Source organism: Peromyscus californicus, unplaced genomic scaffold (assembly GCF_007827085.1).
Source record: "Peromyscus californicus insignis strain IS unplaced genomic scaffold, ASM782708v3 Scaffold_21__1_contigs__length_65335640, whole genome shotgun sequence".
Taxonomy (NCBI): domain Eukaryota; kingdom Metazoa; phylum Chordata; class Mammalia; order Rodentia; family Cricetidae; genus Peromyscus; species Peromyscus californicus.
Genome location: NW_026294514.1, coordinates 40,779,897 through 40,799,422, shown reverse-complemented (window position 1 = coordinate 40,799,422; position 19,526 = coordinate 40,779,897). Strand labels below are relative to the sequence as shown.

Here is a 19,526-nt window from a genome sequence, read left to right as displayed (position 1 = left end):
CTGAGTTTTTTCTCATCTCCCTTGGGATTTTCCTCTTTGGTCTGTTGATCCTTTGAGAGTATACTGTTGGAATTCATAAACTTGTGAATGGTTCAGTTTTCCTTCTTGTTGTCCATTTCTAATGCCATCCAATCATAGTAAGATATATATATATATATATAAAAGATATATATATCTTTTTAAATTGAAACTTGACTTTTACTGAATCTATGGTCTGTATTGAATGCTTCATGTATAACTGAAAAAATGTATATGGTGTTAGTGGGTAGAATTTGTGTATAAGTCTGTTAGATTTGCTGGTTTGTTGTGTTATTTAAACCTTCTCTGTCCTTACTTATCCCTAATCCTTTGCTCAAAGTGGCATACTAAAGTCTAGCTACTGTTTTAGAATATTCTATTCATCCTTCCAATTCTATCTGGTTTTGTATTATGTATTTTAGAATATTTTACTAGGTGTGTTGATGTATATAATTGCTTTATCTTCTTGTTTATTGAATCTTTTAAAACATATTAGCTTTTTTTACTCTTGAAAACTTTTTGGGATTTATAATATATTTTGTCCAATAACGTCTTAGTTAGGGTTACTATTTCTGGGATGAAACACCATGACCAAAAGCAACATGGGGAGGAAAGGGTTTATATGGCTTACATATCCTGCATCACAGACTGTTGAGGGAAGTCAAGGCAGGAACTCTAACCAGACAAGATCCTGGAGGCAGGAGCTGATGCAGAGGCCATGGATGGGTACTGCTTCCTGGCTTGCTCCTCATGGCTTGCTCAGCCTGCTTTCCTATAAAGTAGAAGACCACCAGTCCAGGGATGGCCCCAACCTCAATGGGTAACTAGAATTGAGGGCATCTCTGGAAAGAGCTAGAAACCTAGTGCAATGGAAATTCCCAGAAATCTATGAGGGTGACCTTAGCTAAACCCCCTAGCAATGGGAGATATGGAGCCTGAACCGACCATCTCCTGTAACCAGGCAAGACTTCAATGGAGGGATTGGGATACCAACCCAGCCACATAACCTTCAACCTACAATTTGTCCTGCCTTCCAGATGTGCTGGGGTATAGGAGGCATAAAAATTGTGAGAATGGCCAACCAATGACTGGTCCAGCTTGAGACCCAGTCCATAAGAAGGAGCCCACCCCTGACACTGCCTGGAGAGCCAGGAACCAGATGCTGGATAACCCAGAGACTTAGTATAGAACCAAACATGACTGGCAAAAACAAACAAACAAATAAATAAATAAAAATTTAAAAAAAAGAAAATCAATGAAATGACTCCTAATGATATTCTGCTATACTCATAGATTGGCAACACATTCTTTTTGTGGGCAGAGAAGATATATTTCAGAAGACAGTGTTTAATCTGGGCCCTATGGAGTGAGTGAAATTTCAATAAACAAAAGTCAAGCCCCCAGTAGGTGGGTTAGTGACATAAGCTTTTTCAAAGCAACCACTGCTCTGAGTTCAGGGCATGTGGGAATGGGGAGGGCAAAGAAAGAGGCCCGAGGCAGCAGGCAGAGTGTGAGATTTGGTACTCCATACAGAGGAGTATTCTGTGTCCTGCAGTCAATGCAAGGGTTTAGGAATCATTTTATTTCAATGTGCAGTTGTTTGCTTACCATTTTATTTTGCTTCTAAAGAGAATGATGCAGCTGTGCTTATGCAGGTTGGAGGGAAGGAATAGAAGATTCTGTAGGTGGAGGTCATGACAAGCCATCATGGGTGTCAGAATGGCAGGATGCTAACATCTAAGATAAACGAGGCATTGACTTTCACCTGACCCTGGAAAACTGGGCAATAGCAAAGGTTAAGAAATCCCTCTGCCCTTTGCATTGTGGAAATCAGTTTACTGTAAGAAGCCCCCACCCTGTGTGACTTACACAAGACTCTGTGGTGGCCCCTAGTATGCCGGGGTCAGCCAGACACAGCCTTCCAAATACCTATTCACTCTGCATAAGCGATTACACCGACTGTTTCATCCAGCAGGAACAAGATGCTTGTCAAACCACCTATGTGTCTGTCCATCTCTTTCCCAGGACTCCTAACCTGTGCCTCAACCTCAGCTGAGTTAGCAAAGAGCCCTTCAATAAGGACTCCAAGAAAAGAGGCTAACCCCAGGGTGTAACACTCTGCGTGAAGTCAGTGTGCCTCTTCCCCACTCTGCTCCTTCTGGCCATCTGTGCACTTCTCCAGACTTGGTGGAAGCATCTCTCTATTCCAACAGCCTCCTCCCACCTGACAGCTCCCCCCTTTCAATAATCTTGTCCAACAAAGTCTACTTTTCATCTGACAGAACCAGTTATTTAGGATACAGCATCACTGAAACCTGGTCACTGATGGGATACAAATTTGAGGGCAAGAAGGGGAGGGAAGAATCAAGCCAGGCTGAGAATTGGAGCTTTGGGCGGCCAGCTGAGCAAGATGTACATCACCTCCGCTCTGCTGCTGGTTCCTGCCTGCAATTTAATATGGTTTGCTTTTTCCCTTGAGGAGAGGCTATCTCCTCTATTGTAATTTTTGGAAGGAAAGTACAGTCAAAGGAAAAAAAAGTTTTGTGGTCCCTATACTTAATGATGCTTCCAGCTAAAGTAGTTTCTCCCATCAATCCCCAAAGACTATATAGCCACAAACATTGGTATCAGTGAATTTGTTTTTATTATTTCTTTTATTTTCAAGATTATAATATAATCACATCATTTCTGCCTTCCTTTTCCTTCCTCCAAATGTTCCCATCCCATATACCTCCCCTTGCTGTCTTTGAAATTTGTGGCTCTTTTTGTATTAATTGTTGTTACGTACATGTGTTTACATATATACTCCTAAATGTAACCTTCTTGGTATATATGTAAATATGTGTGTATACATGTGTGTGTGTGTGTGTGTGTGTGTGTGTGTGTGTGTGTGTGTGTGTGTAATGTTACCTGTATGTTTCCTTTGTATTTGGAACCTAGATTGTCCCCAAGTTCTACCCCTTAAGTTCTAAGATATCCCTGCTGCCCCTTAGCCCTGCTTCTCGACCAGCTGGTCTCCAGCTTAGCGTCTGATGATCTCTGGCTTCTGAGCCATGAAATGCTTACTAACCTCTCAGCATCTTCAGTGCGCTCTGTCGTCTACACTTGCGTCAGCCCACCTCTCACGACGTGTCAGACCCGGTCCTTTCTCCCAATTCCTTGCTACTCATCAAAGTCCCCTGTCCTTGTCTCCTAGAAACTGAAAATTCAGATGAACTAAAGAGTTCCCTGTAGCCTCTACCACTGTCGATCTTACTGCAGTACAGAGCGGAAAGGTGGTTACCAGAGGGTGCAAAGGGCAAGGCTGAGATGGAGGATAGGTGGGCCAAAGGAGTGCAGATTCCAGAGCAGGGATCTATGGGTCATGCTGTCTGCTGCAGAAGAGCCGGGTGGAGAAGCTCTCATCCCTAAGGAAGGGTCAATATGAAGTGTGCCCGTTACCCCATTTCACAGGGTGTAACCAAGCTCACGTTGTATAGCAGCTATGTGTGTAGTTCCTGTGTCAACAGGAATTTTTATAAACAAGTGAACCCCATGGATCCTGCTCTTTCTCTAGCCTCCTGGCAGCCATACCCCTGACCCTTTGGGCCCTGCTTTCTTGTTCCTTTGTGACTTCATTCATGTTCCTGTGCTTGTCCCGACAGCTTTAAAAGCTGTCTTCTGAGTCTCCCCTCCATTTTCTTTGTATAGTTGGTGTCCCCCGCAGAGTGAGGGGCATCCTTGGTGACATGTTACGTGATGCTTCAGACTTCCTGAGACAGTGTGCAGTGAGGTAGATGCACATTAGAATGACTCCACAATGTGTGCTGTCTGCTACAAGCATAGCCGAATTCGGAGTTTCTGTTTTCCTTATTTCCCCAAATGAAACATTCATATTTAAAACAATATTATAGTTTGAATCTGGACCTGGAATGTTGCCCAAAGGCCCACATGGTAAGGTTTCATCCCTAGCCCATCATGTTATTTTGGGAGGGGATGGACCATTCACGGAGATGACATATAATAAAAGGAGACCAGGTCATTAGGGCTGTCCCCTTGAAGGGAAACACTGGGCCACGGGCTCTTACTTTTCTTTTTCTGCTTCCTTCTGGCCACATCTAGCATTTTCCCATGTCATGTGAATCCACAAGCCAATGGCAACGGGACCAAAACATTTTATATGGAACCTTCTGAAATCGTGAAGTAAAATAAATGTTTCTTTTTTGTAAGTTGAATATTTCAACTGTTTTGTCACCGTGACTGGTAGCTGACTGGCTCAACAGGCCATCTTGTAAATAACTTCAAAAATAGTCTCTCTGTGATGTCCTGGATTTAATTTTAAAATGTGTCCAGGTTTTAGTTCTTGCCCTCCTCGGGAGTAAAGCTGAAACTGGCATCACAGTGCAGTGGGACACATGTGATAAGAAGTTTTGCTTTAATCAAATCCAGGGGCCGACTGCTGTGCCATTTCCCAAGCCCTTGATTGCATCGTTACCTTGCTTAGCCCTGCATGAGATGGTTGCATATATACAAGGCACAGACAGTGTTTTCCAGACCCTTGCATCAAACCTGCTCTGTGTCTGGGCACACCCGTGTGTACTAGCTGCTTTCTGAGCATACTGTTCCCCAAGCACTTTGAGCATTAAGCGTTGAGCACACCTCGGAGAGCATCAGATTCCCAGATGTGTGCTCTTGCTGCAATAACAAAATCTAAGTCACTCATCATTAGTGATAAAGAGGCTTGTCTTGGTCTGGGAGATATTATAGCTGAATAATGATAGAATGCACATAAAGGTATATAAATACGTGGATCTAAATGTGAAACACAATATTATGATTTTTTGTATGTAGATGAGAAAGTTAACTACTTTAAGGCTAATCCAAGACACATACCTGGTGCTAATAGACAGAGGACGTTTCAGAAGGCACATTGAATCCTGCTGAAGAGAAATTCAGCTACCATTCCTAGACATACTTAAGTAAAGCCTTATATTAGTCAGCTTTCTGTTACTGTAAAAAAAATTCCTGAGGTAATGAGCTTACATGAGGTAAGGTTTGTCTGAGGGTATAGATGAGCTCGTTCAGGTTTAATTTATAAACAAAAATTCTTTCAGTACCCAAAGTATGGGCATATTCTTTCAAATTCCGTGATTTTGAAAAGTCTTGTTTATTTACTGTATAGAGAAAAGGTGCTGTTCTGAGCCTGTTTGCCCCAGGCAGAGCTTTATTCCTATTGTATCTGGAATATTCTCTCCATATGAAAAGTTGTAATGTCTTTGGGATTACTTGGATGGAGACATAGATGTTGTGTGGAAAGAATATGGGTCCACAGGTTTTTTTGCCCCATATACCCTGATGGAAGCCCAATAAATAGAAAAGGCCCTAGGCCAGTGGTGTGGGCTTCCCAGAACCTTAAGACACAGTTGGTTTCCCACAACACTCATTTTACTCTCAATACCAACTGTACTTCTATATCCTCAGTCCCCAGAGTGATTTTTCCAGAGCCCAAATCCCTTAGATTTCCTTATGCTTGAAGTTCTACCACACTCCCCATGAGACTGACGGCCATGTTCCCAATGTTTAGTATGCTCTTGAGATTCCATGGTCTACACCCACCCACCCACCCTCTAGTCTCATGTTTCACACTTCCTGAGTATCCTCTTCTTGCCTTGGATATACCTCTTGGCTACCACAACTACTCAGGGAGGTGTTCTTCTGCCCTGAAGGTGCCAAGTCCCATCATAAGACTGTTCATTCATCTGAATCCAGATCAAGGATCCCATCCTTTGGACAATATTCCCTCTCTTCTTTGGAGTTCAGTCATGAGTCTCCCTTTGCATTTATTATATTTCTGCAACTAACCCCTCTCATCCTGCATTTTCTGCTGGGCCATGAGATCATAAGGACAAAAATGAGCCTGTCCTTTATACTTCAAGTACCTGGTAGGGCACTAGATGAGCAGATGCATCATCAAAACCTAGTGTGCAGGACTGGGCAATAGAGGGTCCTATTTCCCTGCTCTAGTCAAAGCAAATGTGGCAAGAGTATAACATAAGGTCTTTGTTGGTTCTAGTACAGACAAAAATGCTGGGTATCAGATAACTATCTTGCTATATGAGTTATAGAAAGTCATTTGAAGTAACCTAACAAAACTGTATTTATTAATAACAACGCCCTATAAATTTTGAGAGATGTATAAAAGACACTGCCCTGAAGAAGCTTGGTGCCCATCCACTCATTTGTTTAATGTGTATCCATTAGTTCTCTACTGTGTGCAAGGCATTAGGCTAGGAATGGGTGTCGTGTAGAAGGTCTACAGATAAACAAGCATGTTTTTAACTGCATCTTGTGACAAAGGCAACATGGAAAATGGATAGTGTGATGTCTGAGGTACCTGGAGTCACAGAGACCTGTCTGTGTGATCAGCGACTCCTCCTCTAGAGGAGGGAAGAACACCCAGGATAGTCTTAGTCACTTTTCTATTGGGATGACAAAACACCATGACTAAGGAATTTACAAAAGGAAATGTTTAACTTGGGACTTACAGCTCTAGAGAGTTAAGCGTCTATGGCCATCTTGCAGGAAGCATGGCAGCAGGTAGGCAGCCATAGTGCTAGAGCAGGAGTTCAGAGCTTACACCTCTTAAGCCACACATGTAGGCAGAGAGAGTTAACTGGGAATCACACTAGTCTTGAAAACTCAAAGCCCATCCTATCCCCAGTGGCATACCTCTTCCAGTGAGGCCATATCTCTTAATCCTTCCCCAACAGTGCAACCAACTGGGGACCCAGGATTCAAATATACAGACCTATTGGGGTAGGCATTTTCATTCAAACCACCACAAGGAGGAAACAACCAATCAAAGAGCAGATGACCTGCAGGGATGGAGAGAAGCTGCTGGGGCTAGGGATGAAGAGGCCCAGGAGGAGAGCAGAGAGGTGGAGATATAGATGAGGAAATTCAGAGAGAGAAAAAATGGTATTGATCCAAACATAGGTTCAAGTTGCTTTGTACAACTATTGTGTAATCTCCACATACAGGACTCATTACTACTAGCACATCCAGGCACCCTTGGTGAACACTGGAACAGTCTGTGCGGAATAAAACAACCAAAACCTGCCTCACAAGGGGGTCCAGGTGTCTGCTAGGCTTTCAGGGCCCAGAATTCACCCCAACTCTCTGTAGAGAGTTATGTTTATCTTTGCCATCTAAAATGAGACCTTTTACAGAGAAGGAAATTAAGGACTCACAGAAGTTAAGCCATGTGTCGGGGGTCACACAGCTTGACTCTGATCAATGAAACTGGAACTCGGGTCCATGGCCCTAGATCTTATGTTTTCGCAGTTCACATCAATGGGCTTCAGGCAAAACAAAGTGAATCCTCATGGCAGAAACATGCACTGTTATGGAAAAGTATGTCAGTCATCTTTATTATTTCCAGCCAAGAAAGCACAAAGAAGTCAGGACCTTCCCAAAGATGGTGCGTCAGACAATACTCAATGGCATAAGTGTTCAACTCCTGGATGCTATGTTGCTAGGCAGTCTCCCTGTCCTAGTTAGACACAGGACTCTGTCCTGGGTTGGTCATAGCTCAGCCTTAACTCATTCTCATTTAATAAGTGTGATCGATTGCTATCCATACACATGAGCAAAATTAATAACTATGGGTGTTGGGAGTATAGATTAGCCTTTGCCTACACCAGCCCTTTTTTTTCATATGGTAACAGGTTATTCTGACTTTGCATCTAAATTCCATTTGCTCAGAGGGGAAGCTGTTCCATTTTATTAAAGATAAGGCATCCCTGTCTACAACCTAGTTTCGGTGCATCCCAGAGCTTCCCTTCTGAGATAATAGCATACCACACACTGCCTCTTTGTACTGCAGTTTTCTTCAGGTTCTTCCCTGAATCCTTTCAACTAAAGGCTCTCAGAAATCTATACCAAGGCACTTGAGCAAGAATAGTGCAATGGTGATTGCTGTTCTTGGAGATTTGTCTCCTGTTGAAGGAATGGCAAGTTGACAGTACACAAAGGCTGTGACTGCCCTGCAGTTCCCAACAGGGGGCCCTGGCAGAGGACCCCCTCAGCCATTTTAACAGCATCTCTACCCAGTCTCTCCATGTCCCTCTTTGACATACTTTCCTGCTGGGAAGCCTTTCTTGCTCCCACAGCCAAATGGACTTTCCCAGTGGCATGCAGAGCCCTTGCTCTGAGAAGCCTCAACATTTTTCTAAGTCCCTACAGGGAGACTGCATGGTTGACTTACTGCTGCTTGATGAAGTGTCCTTTTCCCCTACTGGACTGTAAAGCCAGTATTTCCTTGTCTTGCCATTGTACCTTCTGGTGATGGTCCTGAGATATCCAAATCGATTCATTCCCTCTGCCACTCATGCGGCCATCTCCCATGCTTCTAATGTGTGCCAGGTGACCAGGGTGCTGTCTTTTAGAGCTCAGCCTTTCTAGTTTGCCACCCTCCAGGTTGCCACAGCCTGCCAGGGTTCTACCCTCCATGATGTTGCCCTCTAGGGGATTGTTCTCCAAGGCACTGCCCTCCAGGGGCTGTGGATGGTAACTTAGCATCACTGGAGAACTTATGAGTACCACAGAACCAGCTCCCAACACCACAGACTGTGCTTGAAGCAGATCCTCAAGGAAGTGTGTTTTGGGAGCTGGTTGGGAAGTGTACCCCAGCACAGCAGCTACACACTCATAGAAGGGTGGCTGGACGCAAAAGTAGACTATGAGTTTTGCTTCTGTTTATTTTAAAGCAGGCCTATTCTTATGGAGCACATTGCCCTTCATTCCACCAGCTATTTAGTATACGTTTTGTTGATATATCCTGAAAAAACATTACTAAGCATCAAATAATCCAATAGAGGTTTATCTATAATACTTAAAAAGTAATTTTCCAGACATTGCTCATGTAGCCTTCTGCAAATATTTGTCTTGTGTTTGTAAGCACAGCAGCATGATTACTCAGAGATTGTTCACTGGCACATTGTAGGGCATGTAATCACATGTGATTATTTGACCAAAACAATTTTCATAAAATTTTAATTCATCACAAACATTTATAAATGAAGAGATCCTGCCCCCCCACCATTCAAAGCAGATTTCTGCATTCTATTGAAAGTTGAGCTGTCCAAGATGCATGCTCCTGACTATAGTAACTGGAGCTGGGGGTTCTTATAAGTGTAGACTTTACCTCCAGTTCCCTCCTGGCCCAACCTCACTGTCTTTAGAATGAGCCCCGTGGAACCCACATGAGGATGGGGAATCCTCAAAGTTCAGCCATCTTGGCTTGTTTCTAGTTCCTTGCTCTCCTCTAGTTACCAACGCCCGCTGCCCCCCCCCAACCAGGACTTTTACCTCCATACTACTCCCTGGGAGGAGAGAAGGAGTAAATAATGGTTAGTAAGGACAGGGACGGGACCCTTGACTGAGACATTGGAACCCTCAACCTGAGCATTGTCACAATTAAACTATCTACAAGTGATTGTAATCCAACTTGATAACCAATGATCTAACCCTCTGCCCCACTTACAAAAACCAAGATATGTCAAAGTGATTTTTAAAACTTGTGTACATACCTACATATCTTCACATCAATAGGATTTATTTTGAAGCCTCATTGCTGTGGGCAGTGGTAACCAATCATTGTGTTCAGTCATGTAAGGACTACTCTCTTATCTATAGAAAGAGTGGAGCAAACAAATGAGTCTTGTAAGCAAGATTGCCTTAAAAACACTTTATAGAAGCTAGTTCTTTGATTTTAATTTCTAATGCTGACTTAAGCTAAATATAATACACCATCTGTATTTCTTTTGAAAATGGAAGATATCAGTCATTGTGAACTGTCACTCAGGCCCCTCCCACAACTGTAGAATGTCTTTTATTGCCTGGTCTATTGGCACACACCTTAAAATCCTACTGGTGTTTTAATTACTTTAAGATAATTACTCTGAGTGTTGAAATTCAGCCATTTGTGCCATTCAAGGATGTCCTTAGAGGTTGGGTTCTGCTGGTGCTGCAGCCTAACACACCACCCACCACCCCAGTGCCAAGACTTGGTGCAGTTTGGCAGTGTCCTTACTGAAATCTCTGCCATTTCAGGAAGATCTTGATTAGGGGTCCGACAAGCACCAGAGGAATCTGTACCATAGCTTTGTGCAGAAACAACAATTATTTCTATTAGTTGGCGGTGTTGAGTAGTTTAATATGATCATGTCTAATGGTTGACTATAATATTCATTGGCTATGTCCCTGGGTCAGAGTAAAATTTATAGCTAATGGAAAATTTTCCTCTTTTTAAGCAAAAAAAAAAAAAAAATTAAGTCTCAAAATGAAACTGAATGCAAATCCAGCAAGCAGTCTCTTGCCAGAGAAAATAACAGTATAATAGGTTGAATGGCCTACTTTATCAGTTCTCGTTGCTATATCTCAAATCCTGCTCTGGGGGAGATTTTTTTTTTTCAGAAGTTCTGTTTCTCCCCTTTCCACTAACCTACTTTTTTTTTTTTAGTAATTTTTGTTTGTTTTATAAGTCCTACTAAAAGGCAATCTGAATGAGGTAGACATCAGGAAGGAGAGCAGAGGGCATCATTTATAGTCACTGCTGAATACAGGGAGAGGGGGTGGAACCAAGGCCCAGGTGAGGCTTGGGAATTTCACTAATCTGTGCTGCCCATTGTGGGTGGATGCTAAAGATAGACAGACAGCCGACATGCAGCTGACTCCTTGGTCCCCTTGGGGTTGTTTCTGAGTACATCCCCACGCTCCAGAGCGTGGGGAAAGGCATGCTGCAGATGTGTTCAGATCGACATGGATTTGTTCAGTCTTACATGTCATCTACTTTCAAGAATAAGGTCCTCTCAGAATACCCTCCATTCTCCTTGCTCCCTCCCTTTTCAGAGCACACTTTCCCCTCCCCCAGGGAAGTCAAGTGAGGTAGGAAGAAGAGGAACACTGGGGTCCTCAGAGCTTCCCCTACCCAGAGCCTCTTGCAAGTAGATAGACAGCTGCTCTGCCAGAGCCCCCTGGAGACTTGCTTACCTGGAGCCTGACATCCCAGACTGCTCAGCACCCCTGACAGCAGGAGGGAGAGATCTGTCTGCTCCATCTGGGAGTTCCCCAATTCCCTGGCTTTGAAGGAAGCACAGAAAATAAATGTTGGTGGAGGTAACTGTTGCATCCTTGGCTGCCCTCTGTGGACACATAAGCTCAGAGCTACAGTGTACCCTTCCTGAATCCTCAACATCATCTCTCAAACTGATCCCGCCAACCGTAACTAGACCATGGTCCTTTGGAATTCTCCTCTCTCCAGGGCCTCCTTCTCACATGCTCTGCTCTCTGCTTCTCATACTTAACCCCCGTTCTTCCTGGTCCTGTGTCCTCTGAAAGACCACCCTAGTCAGATCACATCTGAAAATTTTGTATCTCCTGGGAAGATGAAGATTTGATTCCCTTGGCTCTCAGCTCTATACCAAGTTTTCCCCATTTGTGAACAACATTCCTGTAATGGCCTCTTTGGGATGAGCCCCCTTGGTCAAATACAGGCAAAGAGACATTGGAAACAGCATCAGAGTGTCCTTCCCAGTGCTCTAACCCATTCTTCACCTTTTTGGCCTCCATGGCTATTCAGGTCAGCCTTGGGAGAACTGTCCTCTGGCTTCCTACAGGTCCCCTTCAGTGTTCTTCAGCATGACTGCCTTGGATTCAAGTCATCATGTACTTTTTCCCCCAGCTTGTGTTTCTCCTTTGTGTCTTTACCATAAACCTAGCTCTCTCACTCAAACCTGGAGTGGTAAAGAGTTTTTCACTTATATTTCAGAGAAGCTTATAAATATTCTGCTTAGATTCAGCCAGTGGGTACGAGCCATCATTAAATTGTTCCTTTTTCCCAGGGAGCTATTCTGTGAAGCTCCAAGAAAAGAGAGCAGGGTTGAGGGAGAGAGTGATACTTTGCCATCATTAAAACAGGATGGCTTGAAGACCAAGTAGCGGTTTTTAAAATACATCTGCCTAAACTCCACCAGGATGATTTTAACCAATGATCTAGCATCTCCCACAGGAAAGACCTCCTAGAGACACCAAGATCATTATCCAGGATTCAAGAAAACTGAATTGCAGAAGGAATTCAGAAACAAGGTTCAATTCCACTCTCAATGCAAATGATCCTAGAATGTCCCCAAGAAAGAAATCAGGATAGAAGCAGCCAAAGCTAGATATGCAGACTCCTGTTCTACCCAAAGTCTGAACCAGAATTTGCTGCAATATGTCTGAAAGAGCCTTTCCCTGGAATATTCAGTCACATAAAGGTCCTTTATCACATACATAATGTTTTCTTTAACTGTCTATTCTTATATGATCCTGCCTTTGGAACAAGAGGCAGCCCTGAAAGAGAATCTTCGGTCTGCAGAGTGATGAGTCATAGACTCTGGATCGTACTCGGCACAACTCTCCCACAGCACAGGGCCACAAGTGCTTATCTTTCCATCCCCAAAGTCCTGCTCTGGGATGTCCTAATACATATAAATGGCATTTAAAAACATTTCAGATGGTCCCACTGTCCCAGGGTTGAATGAAATTGAGGAATGTGTACTCCAAGTCTATCAGCCTGAAGGGAGATTGAAAATGAGAGGCCGCTTTATTCCCTGGATAACTGACCCCCCCCCCCCCAGTTATTTGGGAAGTAGGAGGGAACGAACACCCAGGCCACAGAAACATGCTGTTTCCATTTATTTCAGGTGCATCTTCCCCGTTGCTCTCATTTCTGTCATTCCTCAGCCTTTTCCTCAGGACTGCCTCTTTCAAATGCACTATTAAGAGCTCCAAGGAATGGTTCTAAATCTTCACCACCACAACCAGCAGTGTTTGAAAGCGTCATGGCAACACACCTGACTCACTCTTCTGCAAACAGGAGATTTAATAAAATTCCTTCACTCTCTAACTCTGTTTTTATTAAATTCCCACCCCCCACACACATAAATAGTAACAGCTTGCCTTTTAGAACTAACAATTAGGAGTCTTCATGTTGCCTTAAGTGTCGATACTTGCTGCCTGCCTTTTTTTTTTTCAATAATTCTTTAACAGAGACCTAGTTAGCCTGTGTGTGGGGTGGTGGGTCCTTCAGTACGCCCTCCTTGCTAAAATGTAACTCCATCTGAGACTTCACTTCCAGAGTGTCTTCCCAGGGAAAGGAAGCATGCAGAGAAAATTACCAATTCTAAATGCAGTTATTTTCAACAGCAGTGGAAAGCAGGGTTTGGATACAAGTATCATTTGCTAGAGAAACAAGCTGACTGTATCATTACAAGCAAGGAGTCCCCCTCACGTGGGCAATGAAGGCCTTAATTTATGGCACCCTGTTCCCTTCTGATAGGACCATCTTGAGGCTCCCGAGGCACTGCCTTGCCAGCTTTTCATCTTCCTGTCAAGTGTGGAAGTGAAAGACCTAGAGAAATATTCATCTTTCTACTGAGGACCTAAAGCTTCAACCCATGTCCTCAGTTGCCCTGTGGTTGTCACTTGAATATCTGATATGATAAGTTTAAAGCAGCTATGAAGAAGTAGTTAGTTGGTAGTTAATATTTACTAATACTGTGATGTTCATTCAAAGGTAGATTTTTTTTGAGTGTCAATATTTGTCATATACTGCTAGGAACTCATAATGCTCCTGCTGCAGCCTACCTAGGTGTCGGAGTGTGGCTCTTGTCCTTCCTGCCTATCCTCTTCCCTCTTACTCTTCTATGTTTTGAGGGTGGTACTTGGAGATGATATCCTACAATAGTGTAAATGTGTAGAATTAATACCTTTAATAAATATGTGCTGTAAATCTACTTCAGTTATAAACTTCATTCTTCTGAGCTCTGTTGTCCTGATATTGATAAATTAAAAGAGCATGCTGTCTAGGGTGCGCTTCCTAAAACACATTGTAGATTTATGGGGGACATTTTTTGGATCCCTTTTGTAGGTCATGGAGTCCAGGCCTTTGAATGACTTTAGTGGTTCCCCCAGGATCCATGCTTCCACATGGAATTCTAGTTAGATGTGAATTTTCTGCAAACTCTGGGTGACTATGATAGTGTGTCATCAGGAAGAGACAAAAGCCACCACTGGGTGTGTGCCTTGCTCAGCAAGCCTCAACAGTCAGGTCTGCAAAGCTTGGGCTAGGCGACCCAGGATGAGAAAAGCTAATGTCAAGCTGAGACTCAAGGGATGGGCATCTTGCAGGTGTGACCACCTTGTGAGTCACGTGCAGATGGGTGAAAGTGATGTCTGCACCATCAACTGGATCCTACTTTTTAAATAAGGATTTGAAATGTGGTGTGTGGCTGGTCCATGTCAGTGCAATCCCTCTGCTTCCTTATTAGTGTTTAACCTGATTCTACCATTTAAATATTTCATTATTTTAAGGGTTTTCTTTTTCTTTCCATTTTTTTCAGTGATAATGCATTTAACGTTTTATGTTTTCTTGAATGTTGATAAGTTGCAAAAGGTCAAACATACTATTTGTGCATGTTGGCATCCGATGTTATTTATCTAGAAGGGAAAAATATGAATGGAATAGCTTCATGAGGGTGAAACAGGGTTTCTGAATAGGCTTGAACCAGAAACCAGAATGCATAGAGTAAGCTAAAGTCTATAAAATTTTTTTAAAAATGCAATTTCATCTGCTTAAAAGACGAGTCAATTTTATTTCCGGTTCCGTCTAACATTTTCTGATATTCACCACTTGCCATGTCTTCTGTAATTAGCAGAAGAAATGACCAGACTGAGGAGCCCAGAGGGCAGTAGGGCTAAGAGGTGGGAGGTTGGCGCACACCAGCTTGCAGGAGCCACACAATCCATCCATTTGCACCAAGCTGAAGAGAACCTGGAAAACAAGAGAAGAGGATCATCACAGCTAAGCTGCAGGGCGTTGGAGTCGGTACCAGATGCAGATGCCAGGCACTGGCCTTGCCCTCACTAGTCCTGGTAGATACAGTAAAAAACAAAAACCAGCCAAGGCCAAGCTCACAAAGGAACAGGCCTTCCTTTGTGCATCTGTGTGTCTGGCATTTCTGCAAATCAGGAAAAACACCATAAATAAACAGAACTCTTGCAAGAAGAAAATGACTGTGGCTTCTCTAGTGAATCAGCCCCAAAGTGGCCTATGAAAAAAGTCTACAACCTTATTATTCCTAAGTTCTTAACAGATCACAGGAAAGTATGATATGCACCTAAGTGGGTACCCTGGCTTCTAGTAAGCCCCACCCCCACACAGACACGGGCTTTGGGGCCCGAAATGTTACACTGAAGTCTTTTGTGGGCAATTAACATGTCAAAGTTAATAGGACTATCCTGCATTTTTATTAAAATAAACCAGTAGATATGATGTCGGCTTTTCAAATACCTAACTGAGGAAACCCCCTTTCCGGAGCCACTTTCAGATGGGAAGAGCTGTGTGCAGAGCAGAGGGCGCACCTGTACCCGTGAAAGCAGGTGGCTCCCAAGACGTGTGGAGAAGCCACTTGGACCAAAAGCTGACTTGGCGGCTTCTGTCTGGGAACGCGTCATCGTGACCATGAGGCGGGGAGCCCTTGGCTCCCAGTGAGAATCATCATCTGTGTTGAGTTTGCTGCCAGGGAGGAAGCGGCTCTGTGTGCCAGGGCCGGATGAGAAGGGTAAGGCAAGGCCCCATCCCCCAGAGGGGCAGGCACAGCAGCTGGGGGCGGAGCCTATGCCTCCTTTCAGCGGAAAGGCACTGCCTGGCACTCTTCCTCCATTGCCTTCCCTGCCCCTCCAGCTGTTTCTCTCCCTCCCGGGAGCATCCTGGAATATGGTTGTTTTGAGGAAAAAAAAATAGCAACAACAACAACAAAAAGACAAAACAACCTGATACTCTCTGCAAGGACCTGTCTGGAATTCCGCTGCTTCAGATTAAGACACAGAATTCCCTTCTTAAAGTAGAGGTGACACCCTCAGATTGTTACTCCAGCCTCACACCATTTAGATAGCGATGTGTGAGACTCACAGTTGGAAGGCAAGAGCATCCTAGTGCGGAGACTCTGAGTCAAATCCCAACTCTGCTCTGCTTGCTCAACTTTCTCCATTTGGCACTGCATCCCTGAGACACAGACCTACCAGACTTCACGGAAAGTACTGCGACAGATGTGTCAAATGCTGAAACTGTTCAGACCTATGGATGCAGGGGCCCACAGCTTAGTCCTCTTCCCCGGTGTTCGTGGATCAGGGTAAGAAGTCACGGTGAGGGGAATAATGACGATGTAAGAAGAGCCACTCTGGTCCCCTGATCAAGTTGGCACCAGTGATTATTCAATTATAGTCTCACCTTTTCGCACAAAGGTTGGTGTTGCAGGAGATACATAAATACATGCTGGGCAATTGGATTGTAGTATTCAATCAAAGAAGTTCATTAATAATGTCTCAAGCTGTGCAAAGCAGATATTAAACTGAAAGGTCAGCCTTTAGCCATCAGAAAATACATTGCACCAAAGTCTTAGGGGATGACTAACATCAAAAGTCAATGTGGACTTTTCCTGCATTCTTTAAAAAAAAATGAAGTGAAGGGATATTTTCTCTCCAATAGCAAATTGAGGGGTGAGTTTGACTTCACGTCATAAACAATCCCTGGCCTTTTCAGCAATGAACGCTCTTGGCAAATGAGAGAGCACAGAATGGAAAGTCATTGTTTGTGCTGGCATAGAGCTACTAGCATTTGCTCTGCATTGTCTGCCTCTGCAACAGAACGCCCCAGATGGCTCCACAGTCACACTGTGCATGGAGCACCTGGAATGTGGTCACCACCTCAGGTCTGTGCCACAGGCCTCCGTGGCAGGCTCTGGACATAGACTCCACTAAAAGAGACCAAAGAATAAGCAGGGTAGCCAGTGGCAGGATCCTGTGGGGGGTCACCTGGGAAGGTAGCAGTTACAACCCAATAGACAGAGAAAGGGCCGGAGAGCATTGAGGTCAGAGCTGGAACAACTCTGGGCCTCTGCATCTAGAAAGCTTTAGGGAAGACCCCCTTGGATCAGGGACCTCCTTAAAAGTTATTTGCTGACATACAACCAAAAGAAGGAACTAAAATTCAACCTCAAGAGTTGAAGCTGAAGACCCAGGGCCTGAACCTGCTGCCCTAGGAAGTTCATCATGTGACACTTTGTCTGAGTGACTGCTTCCATCAGGATTCAGCCGAGTCTGGCTCTCTCTTCAAAAGAGTTTGTGTGGAGGAAGCAAGGGATGCCAGGAAGACTGTGTCCCACACAGCAGCTAGTTTGGTGGCAGCCTCTGAAAGAGAGAGGAAATGCTTACGTTCCCTCAGAATTGGCAAAGAGATGGAGATGAGTGGGAGAAAAGACTGAGGCCCTGGCAGAAGCGTCCACACAGCCCAGTGTGACTGAGTAAACTGTGAAGAGCTGGGCCACCTACATGGAAGGGTCTCTGAGCTCAGAGGCGGAGACCCTGTGCAGTTGTAGAACATGCCCGTCAGGAAAGGTCTCTGGTTCTTCAGATATGTTGCTGTGAGGCTCCTCAGGAGGACAATGACAGGAATCGCCTTGACTTGATAAGGAAGGAAGCCTTCAAGGAGGAGTGACGCATGAACTGGGCATCCCCTTCTCCTCATCTCAAGAGACAGAGATGGGAGCAGAACTATAAAGCTACAAGCTGGAGCCTCACATAGGCCGAACTCTTTCAGACCAACTGAGAAAGAATGTTGGGAAGATGGAGACAGGACCTGAGACTCCAAAGCTCCCATCCCCTAGCATCCTTCTTTACAGTATTCCACTCCCAGAGTAGATGGAAGGCAATGAAGCTGTCCAACCTCCTATCTGTGGTTTAGGGGTGAGTACAACACTCAGAAAAAGCAGCTCTAAATCTGAATGGTTCCTAACCTAGTTTTCAAAGCCACTTTTTTTGTAGTTAGTGAAAAAAAATTCCTACTTTCTTCAACTGTGCCTTCATTCATTCAGCATTTCATTAATCCCAAAGTCACTATCCACTGTGTGCCAGAGAAACAACTTACTCAGTTTTGCAGCCTAGACAAGAACTCTGAGCATCTCTCTCCAGCTCTTTCCCCCTCTAGACTGTCCATAGTCTCATATCTCTGTATCTTCTGCCATTTCTGCAGCTGGGCTGGGTGGAACACAGAATACCTCAAGTCCATTGTCATTGGACTGTCCATAGTCTCGGGTCTCAATGTCTTCCGCCATTTCTGCAGCTGGGCTGGGTGGAGCACAGACTACCTCTCAAGCCCATCATCACTGGACTGTCCATAGTCTCGGGTCTCAATATCTTCTGCCATTTCTGCAGCTGGGGCTGGGTGGAGCACAGAATACCTCAAGTCCATCATCATCAGTGTAGCAAGAATAACATTACTCTGTTCTGTTTCCAAGCCAAACTGGGTCTCAACAGAAGCCATGCCATAGCTCTTACCAGACTTGGACCACCCAAACAAAAAGAGAGCGCTAGTTGCAGTCGTCATGTTTGAAGAAGGAAGGGAGGAAGGAAGGAAAGAAAGAAAGAGGGAGGGAGGGAGGGAGGGAGGGAAGGAGGGAGGAAGTCAAATTAATTTTAGCAGCATATTTTATTTAAATCAATATATCGAAAACATCCTTTCAGTATTTAAATATTTTTAAAGGATACATATTTATGTTCTTTTTAATACTATGTCATCAAACTCCAGATATACTATAGCACATCTCAAATTGCACACCACATTGCAAATGTTCTAAAGCTGTGTGTGTCTCCTGGCTACCCTAGCAGGCAGGGCCCAGCTCCTGGTTCTCTTAGTAGCCCAGTGCAGAGCCTCGAAAACCCCATGGACGGACATTCTGTCCTTCATCATAACATTTATGTAAAATCAACTACAGTGAAGTGGCTGATGACTGGCAGCTACCACCTCAAGGTGCTGCCTGGGTCGACACCAGTGTTAGAATCCTAAGCAGTAAGGGCCTGAGGGATGGAACAGAGGCATGGCGTGTATGAGTCACACTACAACAGGCATAGGAGAAACAACATGTGCTGAGTGCGCGCTCCATTAATGACTGTTCTTGCCAAGCTCACGCTCCCACACAGACACAGCCATTGTCTTGTGGATCGTGTTTGTGTTTCTCTTGGTCTATTCTGCCCTTTGTATTGAGGCACAAAGCAGAGGAAGGAATGGGAGAGAAGATGCTGTAACATAGACAGGATGGGCCAGCAAATCTGAGACATGACCAGTCTTAGGAAAGAAAAAGCCAGGCCAGCAAGTTGCCTTCCCAATCCAGCAGCAGGTCCCAAGGGAGCAAAGTGCCACATACAGTAACCCTCTGTCCCTGTTCGAGAGACTGGACTGGGCCAGAGACAGTCACAGATTATATGTGGATGGGAAATGAGCGTAATTGAATTTCAGGGCCAATTGCAACTTTAATTTTTTTTTTTATTTCCTCTCTGTGAAGCACAGAACATGCTAGAATTGCTCCCTTTTTCATTGAAGAGAAGGTTATTGTGAAATGGGTCTCCGTTTTTAGTGGATTAAAAATAGC

The 19,526-nt window shown here is 44.2% G+C and overlaps 1 protein-coding gene across 2 annotated transcripts in view; it reads left to right on the top strand.

The window, feature by feature from the left end:
* The window catches only part of L3mbtl4 (L3MBTL histone methyl-lysine binding protein 4), a 448,777-nt gene that overhangs the window by 409,876 nt on the left and 19,375 nt on the right, over nt 1-19,526 (top strand). The window lies entirely within an intron of this gene.